The 24,995-nt window shown below is 33.6% G+C and overlaps 1 long non-coding RNA gene across 2 annotated transcripts; it reads right to left on the bottom strand.

Moving 5' to 3' along the window:
- Positions 1 to 19,794: 19,794 nt before the first annotated feature.
- Positions 19,795 to 24,557, bottom strand: LOC145796825 (uncharacterized). Of its 2 annotated transcripts, XR_014337381.1 has the most exons (7): positions 24,115 to 24,557; positions 23,951 to 24,018; positions 21,509 to 21,580; positions 20,864 to 20,948; positions 20,617 to 20,709; positions 20,344 to 20,507; positions 19,795 to 20,156 (listed from the first exon to the last, which is right to left on the bottom strand). It is a non-coding gene; the product is annotated as an uncharacterized LOC145796825 (long non-coding RNA). The 2 variants fall into 2 exon arrangements; XR_014337380.1 differs by lacking the exon at positions 20,864 to 20,948 and having other exon boundaries at positions 20,617 to 20,732.
- Between the last annotated feature and the right edge of the window lie 438 nt (positions 24,558 to 24,995).

Here is a 24,995-nt window from a genome sequence, read left to right as displayed (position 1 = left end):
ATGAGCATCCTGCTTAAAAATGTAATGTTTAGGAAGAAAGAGTTACTTCTATGCCAAGAGACATATGACACTTGATTTTTCAAAGAATCCGCTCAATAGTTATTTCCAGGCAGTTTCTACATCCACAAAAAACAGTTCAAACAAAGAACTATTTACATGCAAAACACGAATGTTAAATGGACACCAAGAAAAGACAATCTAACTTTAGAACCTAATCCAAAAGCAACCAACTACTCAAATTCACAAAATTGGATTTGGTGATTTTATTAGGAAACATGTATGATCTATGGATTAATGAAATCGTAACCTAAATCTATAAATCACAACAACTTTCTACATACCTATGGATCTCGATGTAGCAAGAACTCCCAAGACTTGATGCCTATTCCAGTTTATAACCCTTTCGCCAGCTCCTTCGATTCTCTCCAACTCATCTGGTCTATCAGGCTATGCACAAAAATGATCATATCAACAAAATAGTATAGAACACTGAAATAAGTGGGAGATTAAAACAGATCTTTTTAAATATATATATATATATATATAGACAGAGAAAGTTTGATTCATCAAAACCAACATATTGATGTCTTGATAAAGTTTACGGGTGTAGAGTTCTTGATGCAATCTATCCTTACAGATTAATTGATTCTTCAATTTCCCAAATCTAATGCATGATTTGTGGCTTGAATTTGGATCATGACTCATTCAAAGTGTTAATGTATATATGGTATATATTCCTAAATATATTAGGTATTGATTTCTTAGATATATTAGGTATTGTCATAGTTAGGTCTCTTATAGGATACTTTTTCTCATAGTTAAATTTCTAGTAGGATACTATTTCTCAGCCTATATATACAGGCCTTCTATTGTATAGGACAATTTATTCAATACAATACATATTATTTTTTTTTCTCTCTCTCTACTATTCTAACATGGTATTAGAGCTATAGGTTAAGCTCTTGGTGTTCTTCGCCTTATCGGCGGGCGACAGCCTTGCCTTGGCTACCCGCTGGACCTCAACCTATTCTGTTACCATATTTTCCTTTCAGTATCACTTCATGGTGATCACTTCCTCTATTCGCTGGTCTATTTCTATCCCAAAATATCTCTATCATATATATATATATATTTTTTTTTTCTCGCAATCTTTTTTTTTTTTTTTTTTTGTGTGTGTGTTTCTGCTTCACTTTGACTTTCCCTCTGTTTCAACCTTAAATAGGATTTTATCTTCAAACCTATTTGAGTTTATCATTGTGAGTATGGTTATACACCATGCAAACCACTCAAGCCGCTCCCTTTGGCACACCACCCAAGCTGCCCCCTCTGGCGCACAACCCAAACCACCCCTTATGGTGCACTACCCAAGCCACCCCCTATGGCGCACAATCCAAGCCGCCCCTTTTGGCGCACAACCCAAGCCGCTCCCTTTGGTGTACAATCCAAGCCGCCCCCTGGTACACTCAGTTATCTGTTGCCATCATCGTTCAGCACCACGTCATAAGTTATGTGTGTGTCACGCTTGTTCGTTCAACATCCAGTTCTCTATATCAGTCCGGCATGACTCTTTTAAATTGTCCCGACAATGATTCTGGTTCGCTCTTACATAGGTCTGACATGACCCCTTTAAACTGTCCCGACATTGATTCCGGTTAGCTCCTACAACGGTCCAACATGACCCCTTTAAACTGTCCCAACATTGATTCTGGTTAGCCAATCTTTACAACAGTCCGGCATGACCCGTAAACTGTCTCGACATAGATTCCGGTTAGCTCCTACATCGATCCGGCATAACCCTTTTAAACTGTCCTGGCATTAGTTCCAACCAGCTCCTACGATGGTTCGACACAACAATAAATTATCTCTCAGCATTAGTTCCAGCCAGTTTCTATGTCGGTCCGGCACGACCTTAAATTGTTCTGGCATTAATTTCAGTCAGTTCCTATAATGGTCCGACATGACTATAAACTGTCTACCAGCTTTAGTTTCGGCCTCTGATCTATTTCAAGCGTCCTTGTGCTCTCGTTTGGATTTTACAATCTATTTACCTTTTATTTTATTTAGTTTTATTTCATGTTTTAGTTTCTCTCTCCAAACTTAAGATGTTTATCTTCCTTGAGTTTGAGGAGGAATGTTAATGTATATATGGTATATATTCCTACATATATTAGGTATTGATTTCTTAGATATATTAGGTATTGTCATAGTTAGGTCTCTTATAGGATACTCTTTCTCATAGTTAGATTTTTAGTAGGATACTCTTTCTTAGCCTATATATACAGACCTTCTATTGTATAGGACAATTCATTCAATACAATGCATATTACTCTCTCTCTCTCTCTCTCTCTCTCTCTCTCTCTCTCTCTCTCTCTCTCTCTCTCTCTCTCTCTCTCTCTCTCTACTATTCTAACACAAAGAATGAAAATTTCTTATTCATGATCACATTAACAAGTATTTACAAGTTTTAAAATTGATAATGATGGATAACAAGAAACTATTTTAAAATTTAGGACAATTTACACCGGCGGTCCTTATATTTTATCTCATGAGTCATTTTGATTCTTATATTTTCAATTAACCAATTTTGACCATTGATTTTTAATTTTGTGTCAATTTATTAATAATATTTTTAGTGTTTTTTAGAAAAAATTATCACTAGATTAATTGAGATTAACTTAGTTGAATAAGTTTATAATTTTTCTTTTAAAAATATAATACATGATGTATGTGTTTTCTAAAAAAAAAGAAAAAAAAAACTATGAATTGAAATCAATTGAATTAAATTGAGACAAAATCATAAATTCATAGCCAAAATTGAGCTAATTAAAATTACAGGGATTAAAATGACACAATAACCAAAGTATATGGACTACCATCATAAATTGTCCTGAAATTTAATAATGGCCTCGTTTGAAAAATGACTACTTTTTTTGGCATTTTAGCTATTTTAATAATTTATTTTAATTTTTGTATTTAAGAGAAGGGGTTGGATATTTTTTTGTTTGATTGTTGTATTAAAAAATGTATTTGATGTGATATTGGGATGAGAAATAACAAAATTACCCTTAAGAAGAAAATCTCCGCTTTGCAACCAAAAAGAAAAAAGCATTTGCTCAATTGGCATTCACAATTCAAACACATACCAAACGGCTAGGAACGGCAAAATGGACATTTGTGTTGGGAGTGCTGTGAACCCCCGTAATCTATCACAGCACCGGAAAGGCTTTTCGGCTTTTTCCCTTCCGTGAGGTTTTCGTTTGGGCAACTTAATAATTTAATTTAAAAATTAGGTCATTAAAAAAAATAAAAAAGTGAATAATTTATATTAAAAAATTAAAAAAAAAAAATCTTTTTAAAATTTTTTGTACATATTTTTTTATAAAAAATTAAAAAAATTAATCTAAATATATTAATTTCTTTTACTTTATATTTTGATTAAAATATCAAAAAAATTACTAAAATAATCTAATGCTAAAATTGTCTCTTAACCCATCTCCCAAACAGCCCCAATGTACTACAACACGATGATCTCTATGAGGATCAAAATTACACTATTCAAATTACCTTATGATCTCAATACAATAAAATAAAATAAAAAATTGCCTTAAGATCATCAGACATAGATATTACGACACCTCCTCGAGGCATCACAACTCTCGAATCGCCGCAATTCGCAACCCCCACCTCCACTTCTCCCACCATCGCCACCACCTCCGTTGACCCTATTGACAACGCCGCTGTACTCTCCACCGCTGCCACCCTCCAACAATCACTCACTTCATCATCCATCTTCTGAAAACACGCCACCATCACCTTTTCCCAATCCAACAACATTGTTTCCACTCCATCTTCTTCAATCTCTTTCACTAGTAACCGGTGTAACCGGTCACGGCAAGTGTGTGTGACGCGTGAGCCTCCATGTCTGTCGTATACGGTACATGCGGAAGAAATCGAAATCTTTTGAATCTTTGAAACCCTAGCTCTACTCTCACATCGTACCCATTTCTCTTCTTCGTCTGCCCATTGAAATCGATCCATGTGACGGCATGTGACGCTCCGCGAATCGTCTCTAGCATCAAAATTCATGACGAAATGACGTCATTTTCTGACAGTGACAAACACGAAAACGATGACTCCAAAGCTCAAAATCGTATCTTCTCAAGCAATAATCATCGCCGCAGTGAATCCAGAAGATTCTAGACGCTGGAGATCCAATATTTTCCGACAATCTAACTTGCCGGAATCTGACAACGCCATTTTCTGGCGATCATGCATTGCAGTAGATGTACGCCTTAAGCTGTTCATTTTTAGCAAGGCTTCGTTTAGGAAGTGAGTTGTTTTTTTGACTTTTTAATTTTTTTGACTATTTTAGTCTGGGGTTAATAAGCTGGTTTGGGAAGGACTTTTAATTTTTTTGGCTTTTTTAATTTTTTGTGAGAGAAAAAATATAATGATTATGGGTTAAATGTGATATTTTGTCTTATTGAACTAAAAAACCTATTTCATTTTTTGTGACTATTTTAACAAAAAAAAAATCACAAAACCTTCTTCCTAAACATAAGCTAAATTTGTTCAGTTTGAATTTGTCAAATGAGTATGAGACTCTTCATTAGCAATGAAACGATTTTAAATCCTAGCCGCTTAAACTAATTTTAGCTCCGTTTGGGAAGATGGTTTATAGACTTTTTTAGCTATTTTAGTCATAAAAAATAAAATAAGTTATTTTAGTTACAATAAACAAAACATCATATCCAACCCATAATCATTACACTCTTCTTTTACAAAAAACAATTTAAAAAATTTAAAATTTAAAAAATCCTTCCCAAATTAAATTTTTTAACCTAAGTTAAAATAGTTAAAAAAAATAAAAAAATTAAAAGGCCAACTTACATCTCAAACCAAATTTTTTATCTGTTGGATCGTCGCCACCTGGACTAAATGCGGCTATCTAGCATGGGAAATCGTGCAGTGAATTTTTACGCAGGAAAACGTGTGTGGCTGCAGTTAAAGTAAATGTAGCACATGGCGTTCGGATAGTGGGCAAAGAGATTTGGTTCGCCGGGAAGATATTTTGGTTTGTGACTCGTGAGTTGTGAAGTGGGGACAACGTAAAGTGATTACGTGGTTTGTTGAGGTTTGCTCTTTTTTGTTTTATTTTTATTTTTTTTTACCGGACTGTGTGGGGAAATTTTACTATACATCTCATTTGAAAGAGGTGTAACATATGTAATATCAGTTATATTATTTTTTTTTTAATTATAATTAATTTTCTTTTATAATTATGGGATCAAAGACAAGTGTTGTGACAATACCGTGCTGTCCAAGAATGGATCTACGAGTGCGAGCAAGGGTGATCGTACCCCTAAAAATTTTAAAAATATTAAATATCATACTAATTTTTTTTTAAAATAATTTAAAATTATAAGAGTTAGTAACTTTAAATATACTTTCACACCGCATAATGATAATCATGGATTCGTTCCCAGTGTTGTCATATCAACATGGTCGTTTTCATATATCTATATATATAAAAACCACTCAATTGCTTGAGGTTCATATTTTCTTTCTGATTTTGCTCTTTTATTTTGAATAATTTATTAATGATGGCCTATATATTGAGTGAATGTTTTTTTCGTAATTAAACAAACATTGTTGGTCAATTATGCAACACATTTTTTCATAATTAAGCAAACATTCTTAGTCAATTATGAAAAATTCAATTATAAAACAAGTTTTTACATAATTATGTAAACATTCTTAGTCAATTATGAAACATAAATCTTTTATTTTTTAATAAATAATAATACACCCAGGTTTGTCTAAAATATGAATCAGTTCTATAATACTAAAAACTACAACTATTGTTTGTTATAAACTTTAATTTGACACAATACTTAGGGGGGAAGGGGGAAACTATTCTCCTACTATGCAATAATAAATTATCAAAATTGTTTATTGAAAAATATTTCATATCATTAAAAATTGTTAATTGATTTAATGATTTATTTATTAACAAAATGGTTAACTGAAAAATGTTTTCCATATCATTAAAAATTGTTGATTTACGTATTAATAAAACTGGTCATTTGTATATATATGTATGTTATTCTATTTCTTCATTAGTTCAGTGAATTATATTAGTATTTGTTTTATATTTATCTGTTGAGAAAAGCTACACACCATAATTTTTTTTTGTAAATTCGGAAGAAATGTTAAAGACTCATAAATTTACTCAAAATGATATGGTAATAAAATTGGAGTCTATATCATTAAATGTATAACAAATCAAAAATGATACATATCATACAACATAATTTTATCATATATCTAATGATTTATTCTATTCAATTTCATAGAATAATATCCTAATTTTTTAAAAAAAATTATCAAAATTCAAAACTTAAATATACTGTAATAACAAGGGCCTTTTTTAAACTATTATTTCATATTTTAAACAAACTTTATGGGTGTATTTGTAATTTATTAAAAAAATAAAAGATTTATATTTCATGATTGACCAAGTATGTTTGCGTAATCTGGAAAAAACTTGCTTTATAATTGGCCAAGAATGTTTTTCATAATTGATCAAGAATGTTTGCGTAATTACGAAAAATACCTGTTGCATAATTGATCAAGAATGTTTGTGTAATTACAAAAAAAAAAAAAAAAAAAAAAAATTCACTTAACATATAGGTCACTATTAGTAAATTATTCAAAATAAAAAGACAAAATCGGAAGGAAAAGATGAACCTCAAACAGTTAAGCGATTCTTATATATATAGATATTTGTAATTTGTTTTCATTTTCTTTTTGACTATTTGTTTTGCTATCAATTTCTTTTAGATAAATTACAAATACACCTTTATGTGGTTTGATTGCTCTCCATGATTTTGAAAATTATAAATATTTTATTGTCAGAATTTTTTTATTTATAATAATTAACAGAAAAAAAATAAAATTCATAATCATTCTTTTATATAATAATAAAATTATCATAATCATTAATTGAATATATTTTTGACATCATTAAAAATTATTAATTGCTTTAATAATTTATTAATAAAAGTGATCATTTGTTATGCGATTAAAAATTTGAAGGGGTATAATATAATTTTTAGAACCACAATGGATAATTTGTATATTAAACAAACCTTAGAAAATTTATTTATAATTGGGGAATTGACCCATAAATCTTAAAAGGTGGGATTGTAATCTAATCAGTCTCATATTTAATTTTGTACACCCAAAGGTCCTATTATTTGGGGGTGGACAGTTTTGCCATGAACTTATTGTTTTGGGTTTGGTGATATTATGTTTGAATGATGTGAGTGTATGTAACGTTTGGGAAAAGCTTACTATAGCTTTTTTATGATATGAGTGTATGTAACATTTAGGAAAAGCACATTTATGATGTTGGTGTATGTAATGTTTGGGAAAAGCTTACTATAACTTTTTATGATGTGAGTGTATGTAACGTTTGGGAAAAGCACATTTATGATGTGGGTGTATGTAACGTTTGGGAAAAGCTTACTATAGCTTTTTTATGATGTGGGTGTATGTAACGTTTGGGAAAACATTTTATGATGTGGGTGTATGTAACGTTTGAGAAAAGCTTACTATAGTTTTTTTATGATGTGGGTGTATGTAACGTTTGGTAAAAGCTTACTATAGTTTTTTTATGATGTGGGTGTATGTAACGTTTGGGAAAGCTACTATAGCCTTTTATGATGTGGGTGTATGTAACGTTTGGGAAAACATTTATGATGTGGATGTATGTAACGTTTGAGAAAAGCTTACTATAGCTTTTTATGATGTGGGGTGTATGTTGTTGGACAATCTTCACTGTATTTAAAAGATTTAATTCTATTGTGTACACAACAACAAATAGAATTTAAAGAAATAAAGAAAATGAGAGAATTTGTTTGATTACAAAAATCAAACTTGAAATAATAAATAAATAAATAAAAACAGATTTTATTTTGTTACAAAAACAAAATTAAAATCTGATTTAAATAAATAAAAACAACACTGAAAATAAATTAAATAACTTACTTGATTTAATTTCTTCGAATTATTTTCTGATCAAGTCCAGTGTTTGACACTGTGTCCTTAAGACAGATTCGTCCTCTCCACGGTGCTTTCAGAATTTGGACGTCTATCTCCCAGGATGAAATGATCTACCACAAACAATAGCATCACTACAAATTATTTGCCTTACGAACACACTAAGTGTTTACACTCTTTTTTTCAGAAATAAAATGCAACAAAATGAAGAATAGAATAAGTAGAGGTGAAATACGAAATTTCTCAATTAATAACATCAAATGAGGGTGGTCCTATTTATAGATGTAAATGTGGCTCTTGGTTTTAAATTGAACAGGTATGATACCTGTTGGTTTTGAATTCAAACAGATTTAAATCTGTTAACAATTCAAACAGATAGCAAAAACGGGAAGGGCCCTGTTTGGGTGTGCACTAATTCCAAACTAGTTTATTTCTGTTTGAAAACGGGAAGGGCCCTGTTTGGATGTACAGAAAATCCAAATCAGTTTAATTTGAATTCTGGATTTTATTTTACCAAAAAATAAAATTAAATTCAAATGTTTTTGGCCTAAAAAGATTAGAAGCCCAACCCAACCACACACCAGCGCCCAAGCCCAGGCCCAGCCCAGCCCGCCCGACCGGACGGACGGCGGCGGCGGCCGCGCGCGCGCGTGTGTGTGGTGATTTTTGGGTCCAATGGGTCTACCCCATTTTGCCCATAACCTCTCCCTCTAAAACACTTGGGTACCCCTTGGGGCACACCCCAAGTATCTCACCCAAAGCCTTATAAACCCTTTCAAAACTTCCCACCAAATCAATGTGGGACAAGCCAATTTACAACCTTAAGGAATTTCCACCAAAACTCCATTTCCATGGAGCACACTTTGGCTTCAATTTCCCATTCACTCGGTAATGGTTTTGAGCAACCAAATATACCACGTGAATCACAACGCGGCATAGAATACGTTACCACTGTGACCCGAGTAAATCGACACTCGGGGCCCACCTAAAAAATAAACCAAACTTGAGAAAAAATTATGGTTTTATCCAGAATTTTTCTGCCATTTCCAACAATCCCCCACATGAATGGAATTTGATGACAACGGAAATGCAACAATATGCAGACTTTAACAAAAGAGTATAAGTCGAAAATATCTTGCATCAAGATAGGTAGTTTTCAGCCTTGAACCTTCCCTAATGATAACCTATCGGACTTACTGGCTAACCAATGGACGCGATGCCTTGAATTGTTCAGCCGTTTGTGTTCTAACACATCGTGGTTCTCACTGTTGTGTTCATTTTCGCCTTGAACGCACCTGGTTTTCATGAGTATTTCTAGAGAATGTAGCCTTTTTCATTCTCATAGAACCGGCCCCAGTTCAACACTCATATAGGTGATTCTTATTGTGAGTATCTCCTTATACTCGTCTTGATTTTACGCCTTTAATCAAGATATAAGTAATCATTAAAAGCAAAGCTTATCCTTATACCCATGCATACAACATATGTTGCAGATATCACTCTCACCATAGGAATGGGTAGGAATTTTAATCCCTCGGTGATTTCTGGCGAGCCATACATAACTTAGTTGTCCCTTTGAACTTAGTTCTTGGGATCTCTAGTCATATAAGTGTAGACACCCCATTTCTGACCGTCCTCAAGATTTGGACGTCACCGTTTGAACACCCGGCGATCATCCATGTTTGTGTTCGTTCGGAGTTCCCGGAGGTCTCGGCTACGCGCCTTGCCTCAGGATCTCCGAACTCGACCGTTTAGTGTCTGGTTTTGCACCAAACACTTGCATTTTGCCTTGGAGGGGCATGGAATGCCTTGTGAGGCATCCCCACACACCACCGGCCATGGCTAGAGGCCACCGGCTGGTTTTTGTCGCCGTCGGCAATATATATTGCCGGTCGGCACTCCTTTTTGTCAAAATGGCAATTTTGAGTAGCCGACTACTGTTCATCTACTTTATGTAGATATTTTGTGCCAGCTGTGATAGCTGGCACCAACTCTGCTTCCCTCCATACACGTGTATGGATGGATTTCCCTCTAAGCAAGCTTGTTGTGTAAGCTTGGCAAGAGGGACTTCTATAAGAGGAGAGGTCTTCTCCTTGTTCTAGGTTAGAAAATTTAAAGGCAAAAACCAGAGCTTATACATATAGATACACCCTCTCTCTATATTTCCCTCTCTCTCCTCCCTTATGTGTGTTTCTTGGCCTAAAAGTGTGCTTTTACCTTACTTTTGCACTAATACACACACTATTACACCTTGCTCCGAGATTGAGGGGCTTTGAGGGTTGATTCTTGAGTTTTGGGGCTGTTTTTGATCAAAAGGAGAGGGCTGCATTGGCTGTTCTTGAGGTGTGCTTCAAGGGTGAGCACTTTGCTTTAGTTTCCCCAAACTTGCACTAGTCTTTTACCTATCTTGCTTGCTGATTTAGTTTTTGTGCATAACATAAAAAAGGCTTATATTTTCATGCTTTAGAACTTTCATTAAGGTTGTTTTGTGGTTTGAGTTCAAACTCACCCTCTTAGGCCTTATTTGGCCCTTTTAGTGCTTCCCTTGTGAGGCCTTGTTTGCTTGAATGTTTTGGTCTTCTCACCACTGAAAACCAGTGGATTTTCAATGGTGAGGAAGGTGGTTTGAAGTCTTGTATAGGGGAGGGACACCCCTCTCCCTTCATTGTCTTATTTCCTTGCATTTTGGCTTAAAGGGTAACATGCATGCTTGATTGGTTTTGCCCCTTTTTCAGAGGTTTTTGGGTGTTTTTAGGTCATATGTAATCTCTGTTTTTGGTCGGATTTGTGCCCCTTTGCATGCTTAACATACTTGCTTTGCATTGCTCCATTTGGCCTAGAAATGCATCTTGTGTTTAGGCCATGATTCTTGCATGTGTTGGCTTAGTCCCATGAAGGTGTTGGCATTATTTTACCATGTTAAAGGCCTGTTGGCCATCTATTTCAGTCATGCTTGCCTTATTTGGTGTCCTCTCTTTGTGTTTTGGCTTGTAAGCTTTGAACATTTTGACTTCTAGCATGCGTAGCTATGACCATCCTCATGATTTGGCATCATTTAGGATCATATTTCAGTCCATAAATCATGTTTATATGTGTGCATATGTGACCTCTTTCATGCCTTGAGGGTGTGCCCTTTTATGCCTAGAAATGAGCTTCGGTGCATGCATCCCATTGGAACCATTTAAGCTGCCATATCAGTAGGTTTGGAGTCCATTTTGCATGCTAAGTTTCTGTTTTGGCTTGTCCAATTCATGCCATGAGTGGTCATGTTGGTGGAAGTGAAGTGCCCCCTTTTGTGCCTTAACCTTAGGACCATTGGCTTGCTTGTTGGCATGAGTATTTGTCCACCTTTTTAGGCACTTTTGGCCACTGTTTTGGGGTGGATCAAGGTCTGCCCTTTTATGGTTTAAGGCCCCTTTGCATGCTTGTCTCATGTCCATTGCATAATTGCTTCATTAAGTGTTGTAATATGTTGATCCTATTGCTTAAATTGTCCATATTTGCATTGCATTTGCATCTTGCATGCCTAGCATTGCATACTTGCCATATTAGTTGCATGGCATTTGGCATGCCTTGCATTTCCAATCTCATGTTGTACCTTTGAGTCATTATTCCCATAACATGCATTGCATTACTTGGTTTGGGGTGTCAAACCAAGTGTGAGGGTCAAGGAGCGTTCATACTATAAGTGATGTAATGTGCCTTGACTCTCGGTCACCGGGGCCCTTGACTTCGGTATGATAGGGTCTTGGTCCTCATTTGTGTGATTGCATGCATTTTTACATCAAGTGGCAAGCTTGATCTCTTGGGCTATCATGCACCATTGATGGCTCGAGGATCGAGGGCCATGCTTCCTTGAGTTCAAAGCATGATGGGAAACATGACCGTGCTCACATGTGCCTGAAATCCCATGCCATATACGGTCTGTCCTCTGTTGCTGTCAAAACTGTCCTCTGCAGGAATCTTCTGTCGACCGGCAGAATCCAATGCCGACCGGCCATGTGTGAATGGCCGATAACTTCAACAGCAGCCGATGGAAATTACATTTGGCCGGTGGGAATTTCCTCCAGCCGGTGGTATTCTGCAGCATGCAAGGAACCTGTCCTAGGGCTTTGGCAATTTTCAGAGAGATAGGGCAGTGTAAACAGAGGCAACCTTGGTATGGTACGGGCTTTCCAGGCGAGCCGGGTTTCGAGCATGCATCATTCGCGCATCCCGAGGCGAAGGCTGTGGCCATCTTTCTCCTTTTTTTGCATTCTTTCTATTAATTAATTAGAAATTCTGTAATAATTAATGTATTTGTTATTCGGACTGTAATATTTATTTGTACCCTCCGAGTGAGGGCAATTATGTAATAAGTGTGCGTGAGTGGGTGTTTGTCTTCCAACCCCACGTCTTTCTTCCCTTTTATTTACCTGCTTATGATAGTAGATTAGGACATGTTTAAATTAGCATACCTTATGCTATGCATGCGTGCATCCATACATTTGTCTTGCATGCACCGGGCTCGGTACATCACGCTAACTGCATTTGTATTTCAATTCCAAATTGAATACGTGATAGTTGTAGCATTTCACATGCCATGTTTAGGTTAGCCGAGCCTATCTAATTGCATCCTGCATGTGCTGCATTAGTCAATTTAACATGAACTAGGATCACGCATGTTTGCTAACCAGTTTATTGTTTTGGCTTGGAGTACGATGTAAGTATTTTATGCTTTAGCATCTCGCATGCATGTGAATGTTAACATGATAGCATACTTACCATGTGGCTAGATGCTTATGTGATAAACTGTTTGAATGCCTGTGGGTGAAGGTTGGATTGTTTGAGTTGGAAAAACTCGTTGAAATCCGTATTTTAGCCTACTTGCGAGTAGCAAATTCCAAAATATTTTCCAAAACAAACGGATATGCAATGTTTCTTTCCAAATTAGGCAATCTAGTCTATACTTGTTTGCTGTGCGCATAACATAGTAATTCTAGGCTAATAATTGATTTAAGGACACATAATGTTTTCAAAAAACGGATATCACGGTTAGTAGAGGCCGATCTTCGGATCGGGCGAGAGGGGGTGCTCTTAGCTGACCTTCCCCAATCGTACCCTAGCTCCCGAGCCGAGACAACTCTGGTGATGACGGACATGTGGCATTCGGCACCGAGTCAGGGTTTCCTAAATCCCCCCATAAAAAATATTTAGGTGGCGACTCTGTATCTGGCAAAGCAGTCCATGTTTGGCACTTCTTTCCTAAAATCTGTTTTCTCAAAACGATTTGCCAGATTTGGACTCTTTGGTTCAAGATTAAGAACCGTGACACCAAATCGAGTCCGAACTGTAGCAGGGTCCCTCGCGGACGTGCTACAATAAGTAGGGTTACCATTATGACGACTCTTATGTAATAGGCTTTAATCCCATCTCCTTCGATGAACTATACACTAGGTCTTTTGTCAAGCCTTTTGTTAATGGATCCGCAATATTCTCTTTAGATTTTATATAATCTATTAAGATTATTCCGTTTGACAACAATTGCCTTACGGTATTATGTCGACGACGAATATGTCGTGACTTACCATTATACATATGATTCTATGCCCTACCTATTGCAGATTGACTATAATGATTGCAAATAGCTGGCACAGGTTTTGGCCACATTGGAATGTCTTCTAAGAAGTGACGAAGCCATTCTACTTCTTCACCTGTTTTGTCTAAAGCAATGAACTCGGATTCCATTGTGGATCGTGCGATGCAAGTTTGTTTCGTGGACTTCCAAGAAACAGCAGCGCCTCCTAGAGTAAAGACATATCCACTAGTGGATTTTGAATCTTTAGTATCCGATATCCAATTGGCATCACAATAACCTTCGAGTACTGCTGGATATCGAGTAAAGTTCAAACCATGATCACGAGTAAATCTTAGATATCTAAGAACTCGAATGATCACTTTCCAATGGTCTTCTCCAGGGTTACTAGTGTACCTACTCAATTTACTGATAGTATAAGGTATATCAGGACGAGTACAATTCATTAGCATTAGGTACATTAGGCTTCCAATGATCTGGGAGTATTTTAACTGAGACACTGCATCACCTTTATTTTTTGATAAATAAAGACTGATGTCTACAAGTGTTCTAGCTAAATTCAAATCATCCTTGATAAATTTATCAAGAATTTTCTCAATATAATGAGATTGAGATAACGCATATCCGTCAGATGTTTTAGTAATTTTCATTCCTAATATAACATCTGCGACCCCCATATCTTTCATATCAAATCTTTTGTTAAGCATCTGCTTAGTTGATTTGATCATGTTTTGACTGCTTCCAATGATAAGCATGTCATCCACATAAAGACAAACTATGACATATCCTTGGTCAGTGTTTTTAACATAGACGCATTTGTCACATTCGTTTATCTTAAACCCATTAGTAAGCATTGCTTGATCAAATTTTTCATGCCATTGCTTAGGTGCTTGTTTTAATCCATAAAGGGATTTTACAAGTCGACAAACTTTCTTTTCTTGCCCTGATACTACAAACCCTTCGGGTTGTTCCATATAAATCTCTTCATTTCGATCACCGTTTAAGAAAGCTGTCTTAATATCCATTTGATGTATTTCTAAATTAAACAACGCTGCTATAGAAATAAGCATGCGAATGGATATTATTCTTGTCATAGGGGAATATGTGTCAAAATAGTCCAGACCTTCCTTTTGTCTGTAACCTTTAACTACAAGTCTCGCTTTATACTTGTCAATTGAACCATCTACTTTCATTTTTCTCTTGAATATCCATTTATATCCAAGAGGTTTAGAACCTGGTGGAAGATCCACCAATTCCCAAGTATGATTTTGCATAATGGATTCAATTTCATTATTAACAACCTCTTTCCACAAAGGTGCTTCAGGACCTGTCATTGCTGCCTTAAAGCTTTGAGGTTCATTTTCTAATAGGTATGTCAGAAAATCTGGACCAAAGGATTTTGATGTTCTCGCTCTCTTACTTCGTCTTGGTTCATCATCAGTTAAATCCTGTTGGTCGAGACTATTACTAGTCTCTAGTGTTTGATTGTCATTAGTCTCTTGACTTTGTGTACAATCATAAGTTCTTTTCTGTGAACTTAATTCCTGTCCTTTCTTGTAAGGAAAGACATGTTCAAAAAACACAGCATTCCTTGACTCTATAATAGTGTTCACATTTATATCAGGTATTTCTGATTTAAAAGTCAGAAACCGATATGCACTACTATTCTGAGCATAACCAATAAACACACAGTCTACTGTTTTTGGTCCAATCTTAGTCTTTTTAGGAACAGGAACTTCAACTTTTGCCAAACACCCCCACACTTTTAAGTATTTGTAGGAAAGCGGTCGACCTTTCCACAATTCATAAGGAGTGCTGTTAGTTTTCTTGTGGGGTATTCTATTAAGAACATAATTAGCAGACAATATTGCTTCCCCCCACAAGTTCTGTGGTAAACCTGAACTTAGTAACATGGCATTCATCATTTCTTTGAGGGTTCTATTATTCCTTTCAGCAATTCCATTTTGCTGTGGAGAATAAGGGGCTGTAGTTTGGTGAATAATGCCATGTTGTGCACAAAATACATTTAATGGTGCATCATATTCACCACCCCTATCACTTCTATTATAAATCAATGAATTTTTAAAACAAATTCAAGAAAAAACCAAAATAATTATGACTACTCAAGTCAGAATTAATGTTTTGACAAAATCATATCCTCATAAAAAATTTTGCCTAAGAATCAAACAATTCAAAAACCCATTTGATTGTATACATTCTTGCAACTCAATAACAAATAAATGTCACTGTCATAAAAATATTTGTGACAGAAGAAAATTAAATTATCTCAACTAATGTAAGAGATACACCCCCATATTAATAAAATGGTTCATGGTTTAACAAATTCTACTACACAAGTAAAATAATTATTAATGACATCTCATGTCACATAATTCAATAATCAACATAAAAGATTTCTTAAATTACTTCCCAATTAAACGGACCGATATAATTACATACATCTTCATGTTTAAATTTCTCTGGTGTTTAAACACCCATTCAAAATTGATTAGAAATATTCAAATTAACCTGCTTATGTCCTAAGTCGACATAACAATTTATCATTCCAAATCACTTGAAATTATTGTTAAGAAATAACTTGAGTTGATATCATACATGCATATCAAACGCATCAACTAAAAATAATGAATTAACAAAATAAATTAATCATGCACGATCCCATCACTTGCATCATGAAATAAAAGGATTCTCAACTCATAAATAAAATCCAACGCATATAAACTTTAAATTTCAAAATGACAAAACATACCTTCATTTAATAAGTTTGATTTGTACATAAATAAACAAATTAAATATGCATTAAAATGTTCTTGTGAATATATATATATATATATATATTCCGACTCAAGTGCAGAAACAATTCAAGACTATGAATCCACATTGTAATAAAAATAAAATTAGTTTGTAAAACTAATATTTTACTTTAGAAACAAATTCTTCCATATATACTCACGATGAACTATGCTAAAGTCAAAATAATTAACACCTTTTCACAAAGGGTTCAAAAATAAGTGGTCTACCAAATGAAACCATAAGTTACTTACAAAATTAACAGATTGTGACCGAGTCACAAAGTTACATGATTGATTAACAAAATTAATTTTCTAGTTACTAAAACCAAAAAATAAATTACAATACAAAATAATTTTATTTTCCTTGTTACTAAAACTAGTAAAATAAAATACCCAAATAATATCTGATTACAAAAATCAGAAAACCAAACCACAAATTAATTTTCTAGTTACTTAAACCAGAAAATAAATTATAACACAAAATCATTTTATTTTTCTTGTTACTAAAACTAGAAAATACTGTAATTTTATTTTCCTTGTTACTGAAACTTGAAAATAAAATACCACAAAACTATCTGATTACAAAAATCAGAACAAACACAAAATAATTTTCTAGTTACCAAAATCAGAAAATAAATTAAAACACAAAATAATTTTATTTTCTTTGTTACTAAAACTAGAAAATAATATAATTTTATTTTCCTTGTTACTAAAACTAGAAAAATAAAATACCAAAATAATTTTCTGTAACATCAAATAATATTCTGCAATTGTTAATGACACCAGTATATTACTACTAGTTGTCAAATAAAAGAGACAGTATATTACTACTATCTGTCAAATAGCATAAATCACTATTTGTTTTTCCAACCAGAATATTAGTTTGAAAACACAGAAAATTAAATACAATGAAGATACCAAAAAGAATTCTGTCTTAAGATTGTTGGACAATCTTCACTGTATTTAAAAGATTTAATTCTATTGTGTACACAACAACAAATAGAATTTAAAGAAATAAAGAAAAAGAGAGAATTTGTTTGATTACAAAAATCAAACTTGAAATAATAAATAAATAAATAAAAATAGATTTTATTTTGTTACAAAAACAAAATTAAAATCTGATTTAAATAAATAAAAATAACACTGAAAATAAATTAAATAACTTACTTGATTTAATTTCTTCGAATTATTTTCTGATCAAGTCCAGTGTTTGACACCGTGTCCTTAAGACAGATTCGTCCTCTCCACGGTGCTTTCAGAATTTGGACGTCTATCTCCCAGGATGAAATGATCTACCACAAACAATAGCAGCACTACAAATTGTTTGCCTTACAAACACACTAAGTGTTTACACTCTTTCTTTCAGAAATAAAATGCAACAAAATGAAGAATAGAATAAGTAGAGGTGAAATACGAAATTTCTCAATTAATAACATCAAATGAGGGTGGTCCTATTTATAGATGTAAAGGTGGCTCTTGGTTTTAAATTGAACAGGTATGATACCTGTTGGTTTTGAATTCAAACAGATTTGAATTTGTTAACAATTCAAACAGATAGCAAAAACGGGAAGGGCCCTGTTGGGTGTGCACTAATTCCAAACTAGTTTATTTCTGTTTGAAAACGGGAAGGGCCCTGTTTGGATGTACAGAAAATCCAAATCAGTTTAATTTGAATTCTGGATTTTATTTTACCAAAAAATAAAATTAAATTCAAATGTTTTTTGCCCAAAAAGATTAGAAGCACAACCACACACCTGCGCCCAGCCCGCCCGACTGGATGGATGGTGCGCGCGTGTGTGGTGATTTTTGGGTCCAATGGGTCTAGCCCATTTTTCCCATAACCTCTCCCTCTAAAACACTTGGGTACCCCTTGGGGCACACCCCAAGTATCTCACCCAAAGCCTTATAAACCCTTTCAAAACTTCCCATCAAATCAATGTGGGACAAGCCAATTTACAACCTTAAGGAATTTCCACCAAAACTCCATTTCCATTGAGCACACTTTGGCTTCAATTTCCCATTCACTTGGTAATGGTTTTGAGCAATCAAATATACCACGTGAATCACAACGCGGCATAGAACGCGTTACCACTTTGACCCGAGTAAATCGACACTCGGGGCCCACCTAAAAAATAGACCAAATTTGAGAAAAAATTCTGATTTTACCCAGAATTTTTCTACCATTTCCAACATATGTAACGTTTGGGAAAAGCTTACTATAGCTTTTTTTGGGTTTAGTAGTGTATGTAGGGGTGTCCACGTTATTTATGACCCATACGTTTCAACCACAAAAAAAGGGTACATTAGTCAGAAAAAACATTCCATAATTACATAATGGGATCCGTCGGATCACATTACCAAAAAAATAGGACTTGGACGTCTATTAATTTTAAAATGGGACTTGGTAGACTACAACTCTCTAAAATGAAAGTTTCTAATAATTTCCCCTTTATAATTTACCCATTTCTTTTTTCTTTAATTTATTCTTGGACAATTCCATGTAACAGTACTTGTCACTAAATATCTACGTATATATAGATATATAAATAAAATTATACCCAAAAAAAATAAAAAAATAAAAAAAAATTGAAGCTTAATTGCAAATCAATAAAAGGATACAAATTTAATGGTCCATATAATTCTAAGGGTTGGTTTGGGAAGTAGGTTGACTTTTTGACTTTTTTAACTTTTTTAGCTATTTTAGCCTAGGCTAAAAAGTCTAATTTGAGAACTTTTTGACTTTTTTTACTTTTTTTGTGAGAGAATAGTGTAATGATTATGAATTAGATGTGATGTTTTATTTTTTGTGGCTAAAATAGCCTATTTTGTCTTTTGCGGCCAAAATAGCCAATTAGCCCTTCCCAAACATACCCTAAACCCTATTTCTTTATCTACCAAATCATCTAAATTTCAAATTTCAAATTTTTTAAAATAAGTAAACAACTATATAACTACAGAAAAATTAGAGTTTTAGCGGCGTTTTTAATACACCGCTAAAAGTTTGAAAAAATCACAAAAAGTTACGACGACGTTTAATATTTTCGTCACTGATACGACCACCGCAATAGCTTTGCAACGTTTGAAAAACGTCACTAAAAATATTAGACGGCATTTTTTAAAACGCCGCAAAATCTTTAACATGTGTTTCAACTTCCAAGGACGTCATAATGACTTCATTTCACGTCATTTAGTGGCATTTTTTAAAAAACGCCACCCATTTTTTTGTCCCCGCAAAACTGGAATACCATGAGGCACATAAATGAATAGCAATTTGGCCTCCTAAAGAATTTCTGTTATTTGAATGTCATCTTCCAATCAAAGAACATAAAACTGAAGGCTACATTTCTGGTCTCAAAATTTCATCATGTAGAAAAATAAAAAATGTCATGTTACATGTAAGAGTAGTGTGCATCAAATACACACATATATGAAGCACCTTTTCCAATAGTTATGTGCTTGGCAGGGCTCCCTCTTATTAGCCATCAATAGAGATGCAACTACATCAACCTGTCACTGTAATATGGGACCCAAACATAAGTTTTCCGTCCCACCCCCTCCCCCAACTTTCAATCTTTTCCCAAACAGCTCAAAAACTCCTAAGACAATGCTTAAACTTTGCTCCAAAAGAGAATTTCTCCAGCAGCCTTCTTTCATTGAGTTTGTCATATCTACTTCTTCTTCTTTCCTTTCTTTGATACGTGAACCTGCATTTGACAAGAACAAATAACATGAATAAGCCTAAATAATCATATAGCAGGTTTCATTCATTAAGTCCAAATGATCACACGCCTCCAGACCCTCACATCTGAGATTTGAGAGCTTGCCACCTGTTATGCAAATCCAAATCAATTTATGTTGGCCAAAATTATGTATTAATACTTGGTAACATACCATCACAGCAGATCATTTCTTGTATCACTGATAGGTGGATGATGAACTAGGGTTACAAATCATTTCATGAATCAATTCATCATTGATAGTGGATATCATTTCTTATAAATTAATTTGTTGTAATCTCTCTCTATTATTGTACGCAACTTTCCCAACCAAGACAACTGCCAAACAAATAACAAAAAGAGACGATAGAAGTCAGCATGACATAGTAACCATCATAAAACAAATCTCTGACAATGCAAATAGCTATAGCTGTCACATAAAATGTACCTGGATGAAAGGTTTTCATACAGAAGTAGTTCCAAACTCTCGAAAAGTTCACAAGCCGCATCTTTGTGAGATTCACCACCCCCTCCGTTCTCCCTAATGGCCTTGGCCAACTGTGTCTGTAAAAGAGTGGTGGAAACGATTTGTTCAATGTGTAATTGTGGCATCTACCAATAAGGAAAACAACTATTTCTTTCTAGCTTTATTATTATTATTATTATTATTATTATTATTATTATTATTTACCGACCTTTGCAGGGGCTGTCATAAACTTCTCCAAGTCTATCAATTATAGGCTTCTATAGAAGGTTCAATATAGATATATCATCAAAGCACTGAAGAAAATAAATGAACAAAGTTTTCTATGCAAGAAAATTTTAGTAGTAGCATTTAAAGTTGCAAATATATTGCAGATCACTAGATAGGCAAACATCTCTATGAGACTTCCTAGGTAGAAAAAACATATACACTAGAGAAAGTGCCTATGGAAATTCTTAGATAGAAAAAATTTATTAAAGAACCATTTCTCTATTTTGATATGAAAAATATTTTTAAAAAAAACACTTCCATATGACAAAAATGCCTTCAAAATTTTTTACAAAAAATGCCTCGAAAAAAAAAAAAAAAAAACTATTCAAATAAATTTGTAAAATTTATACCAAAGAAAACAGGTCACAAGCCAGAAAATGAAAGATACAAAATTTTCCACTCCATGTCTGTTTAAAATTAAAAAAAAAAAAAAAAAAATTGTATGCACTCCTACTTTCCATTTTCCAAATCTAGAATTACATTCGACATACCAAGTGACAATGATACTAAGGTAAGTAATCAATAAAGTTCCAACATAATTGACTTGCAATAGAAAAGTTTAGGCATAATTTGGTGAGGAGAATACCTTCAGAAGTGCAACAAAATCAAGAGATCGACGGAATGCAGCAAGTATGAATTCTAAGAGCCTCTTTTGAACCTACATGCAAAAATCACAATGCATTGTGAATGTTTCAAGTACAAAAATAATTTCAACATTTAGATAACAACCGACAGAGACATGTCATGTAATACAAGTAGAGATAGAGAAAGAAGCAGCAGAGAAAAGGGAGAAGAAGAATGAGAATCAGATAGGGGATAGAAGCAGAGAAAAGAAGAGATGGTGAGAGTGTCTAATGGGGAGAGAGAGATACAAAAATTCTTAATAACTTCAATTATGCCAAAATCTGATAAAATTCATACACCAACACTATGTATATATAAGGCTAACGAATAAAAATAAATAGATATACTCAAAATAACTCATGAACAGATTTAAACTCCTAAATAACTCAAACTCCCAATTATTGCTGCCTTATTGATCTTCATCAATTCTCCCCACTAAGAAGAACTCCCATCCGGAGATTGAAGAGAAAGATAACACTCAAATTATTCAGAATTAAAGTATCAAAGTTTGTCCTTAACAATCGGAGTGGCATCAGTGATGAACCCAGAGCATATTATTCTTATATTTCAAATCAAACAAACTTACACTAAAATCAAATAAACTTGAATATTAATTTTTTTTAAAAAAAGAACCAAAAAAAAAAAAAAAAAAACACTCAAAACACCCTAAACTCCTTGACATAAACTTAGACCAAATTGAATTTTACTCAAATATTTACCAAATAAAGAAATTCTAAAATCTATATTCAAAATTAAATTCTAAACTAAGGTCTCAAATTTTCCACTCTGCCATTAGTTAAGTTTTTACTAGGGGTGAGCATGGTCCGGATTGGGATAAAACCAGGACCAATCCGTTATCTACGGTTCTTAAAAAATTGGAACCAATCCAATCCGTTTAAATCATGGAACCAATCCGAACCAATCCATTTAAATACGGATTGGATTGGTTTAGGACCACGGATTCACATAATTAAATAATAAAAATATATTTATAACACTTTAATTTTATAAAAATATAAACATAGCGCTATATTAGTTCCACAATAGCAACATATTTTTCTGTAATAGCGACATACTGTTCTAAAATTTAAACAACCATAAGAAAATTGGTTTCACTATAAGTGTTTAAACCATTACAACTTAAAACTAAAAACCAACAAACAAGAGTAATAAAAGAAGATATTATATGGTTTTAGGTTTGAGTTTAGATTTTATATAGAATTAAGAGAAGATACTATGGGAGAGGATGTATAATAAAAATATAAACTATTTGTATACGGTTCGGATCGGTTTCAATCCGGAACCGTGGGGTTCAATCCGGAACCAATCCGTAAACTACGGATTTTTAATTCTTTAATCCGGAACCGAACCGCGGATTCAAAAAACCAATTCAAACCTATCGGATTGGACTGGACTGGATCGGATTACGGATTTCACGGATCACTTGCTCAGCCCTAGTTTTTACAATACATATTCAAGTAGCTCCCTTCTTTTTATGATTGAAAATAAAGAGCAAATCCCAAGTAATATTGCAATTCTAACAGCATATATATATATATATACATAACCGTATACACAAAAAACAGAGAGAGAGAGAGAGAGAGAGAGAGAGATTTAGCAACCACAGCTAAAATGTATATAATGTGTAGGAAAAGAATAAGAAATGAATCTTGCAAGCTGAAAATTGATAATAAAAAAGCATAAGTAAAAGTACCCATTCCCCTACTTCTCAATAATAAACAACTGTTTCCACCTCATAAGCAGAACCAAATAGTTTCCACCTCAATCAATCTCCTTATCAAAACAGGGGAGGAATTAGATTCATGTGGTTAGATCCCCAAAAGTAGTCACAGAGTGCTTTACAGTGAACTATTAATTTTGTGAGTTATTTGTCAGCTAAAGTGAACTAACTTTGCATATTATTTAGTGGGATTTGGCACTTAATAGAATCCATAGGCATCCCTTCAAGCTTCATCCAGACATTGGCACACTATCATGGTTGAATGTTCTCATGTAGATTAATCAGACATTGGTTTCACAATAATTCCAAAAACACATGATTTAGACACAGAATATGCAAGAGTAGATTTGATTCTCAAAGCTACCAGTTCCAAGAAATTTCACAGAATATACACAGAAATTTATACACAAACACTCCCACTTATATATATATATATATATATATCTCAAACAGGTCTGAAAAATCAGAAATCTAAGCTACCAGTTCCAAGAAATTTCACAGAACATACACAGAATATACACAGAAATTTATACACAAACACTCCCACTTATATATATATATATATATATATATATATATCTCAAACAGGTCTGAAAAATCAGAAATCTAAGCTCATACAAAACAAATGCATATATACATGTCCGAAATTAAAGTTAAACTTACAGATTTGAGAAGCCAAATCTCAAACAGGTTTCATGTAGATTAATCGACCACTAGATGAACGATGAGATCTAACGAAAACAGAAAATCAGAAGAGAGAAGCAAGATCTGAGTTAAAATGTAAAAAATCTATTAAAAATAAAAAACCTAAACAAATTGAAACTCACAAAATCGAAAGAGACAACTGCAAATCTGGAGAATCAACCTTCGAATCTTCAAGAATCAACCTTCAAATCTTCGACAAACTTCATAGATCTGATGAAGAGATGAGTACAGAGAGCGAGAGTGAGAGACACTTCGAGCGAGAGCGAGGGTGAGAGTGAGAGTGAATTCGAGCGAGTAAGAGTGAGAGGAAGAGAGTGACGGCGTCAGATATGCACCAGCAACAGCACTGTTTTGAAATTAATTAACACGGCACTGTTGTTTTTAATTTTTAATTGATCAGTGATGGCGTTTCAATAAAAACGCCATAAAAAAAAAAACGCTGCTTTAGCTTGTTTCTGTTATATCTATCCCAATATTTATGAAAAGTCAAAAATTACAATAATGATAAGATAATTATCTGATATTAATCAAACGTCATCCCTTCTAATTTTATGGTGGTGATCGTGAATTACTTAAGAAATTTTAAAATTTTTTTATCATTGTCTAAACATGACATGAGAGTACGGTATGGGTTATTGGATAGAAAAAGACAAAAAAGAGAGAAGACACTAGAAAAATTTATTGACTTGTTTTCTTTTCAAATTTAAGTTTATTAAACGACTGTTAAATTAATAAATTATAAATATACTTTTAAGATTTGTTTAACATATAAACTATTTTTTATAATTTAAAAAATTACATTAGATTTCTTTAAATTTTTAATTGCATAACAGATGATCACTTCTATTAATAATTATTAAATCAATTAATAATTTTTAATAATGTTAAAAATATATCTTAATTAATGATTATAATAATTTTATTATTGTATAAGAGAATAGTTATGAATTTTATTTTTTCTGTTAATTATGTTAAATAAAAATTTTGACAATAAAATATTTAT

Source organism: Camellia sinensis, chromosome 8 (assembly GCF_055761805.1).
Source record: "Camellia sinensis isolate YWXY chromosome 8, ASM5576180v1, whole genome shotgun sequence".
NCBI classification, from domain to species: Eukaryota; Viridiplantae; Streptophyta; class Magnoliopsida; order Ericales; family Theaceae; genus Camellia; species Camellia sinensis.
Note: the sequence above shows the minus strand (reverse complement) of the source record. Positions and strands in the feature narration are given on the sequence as shown.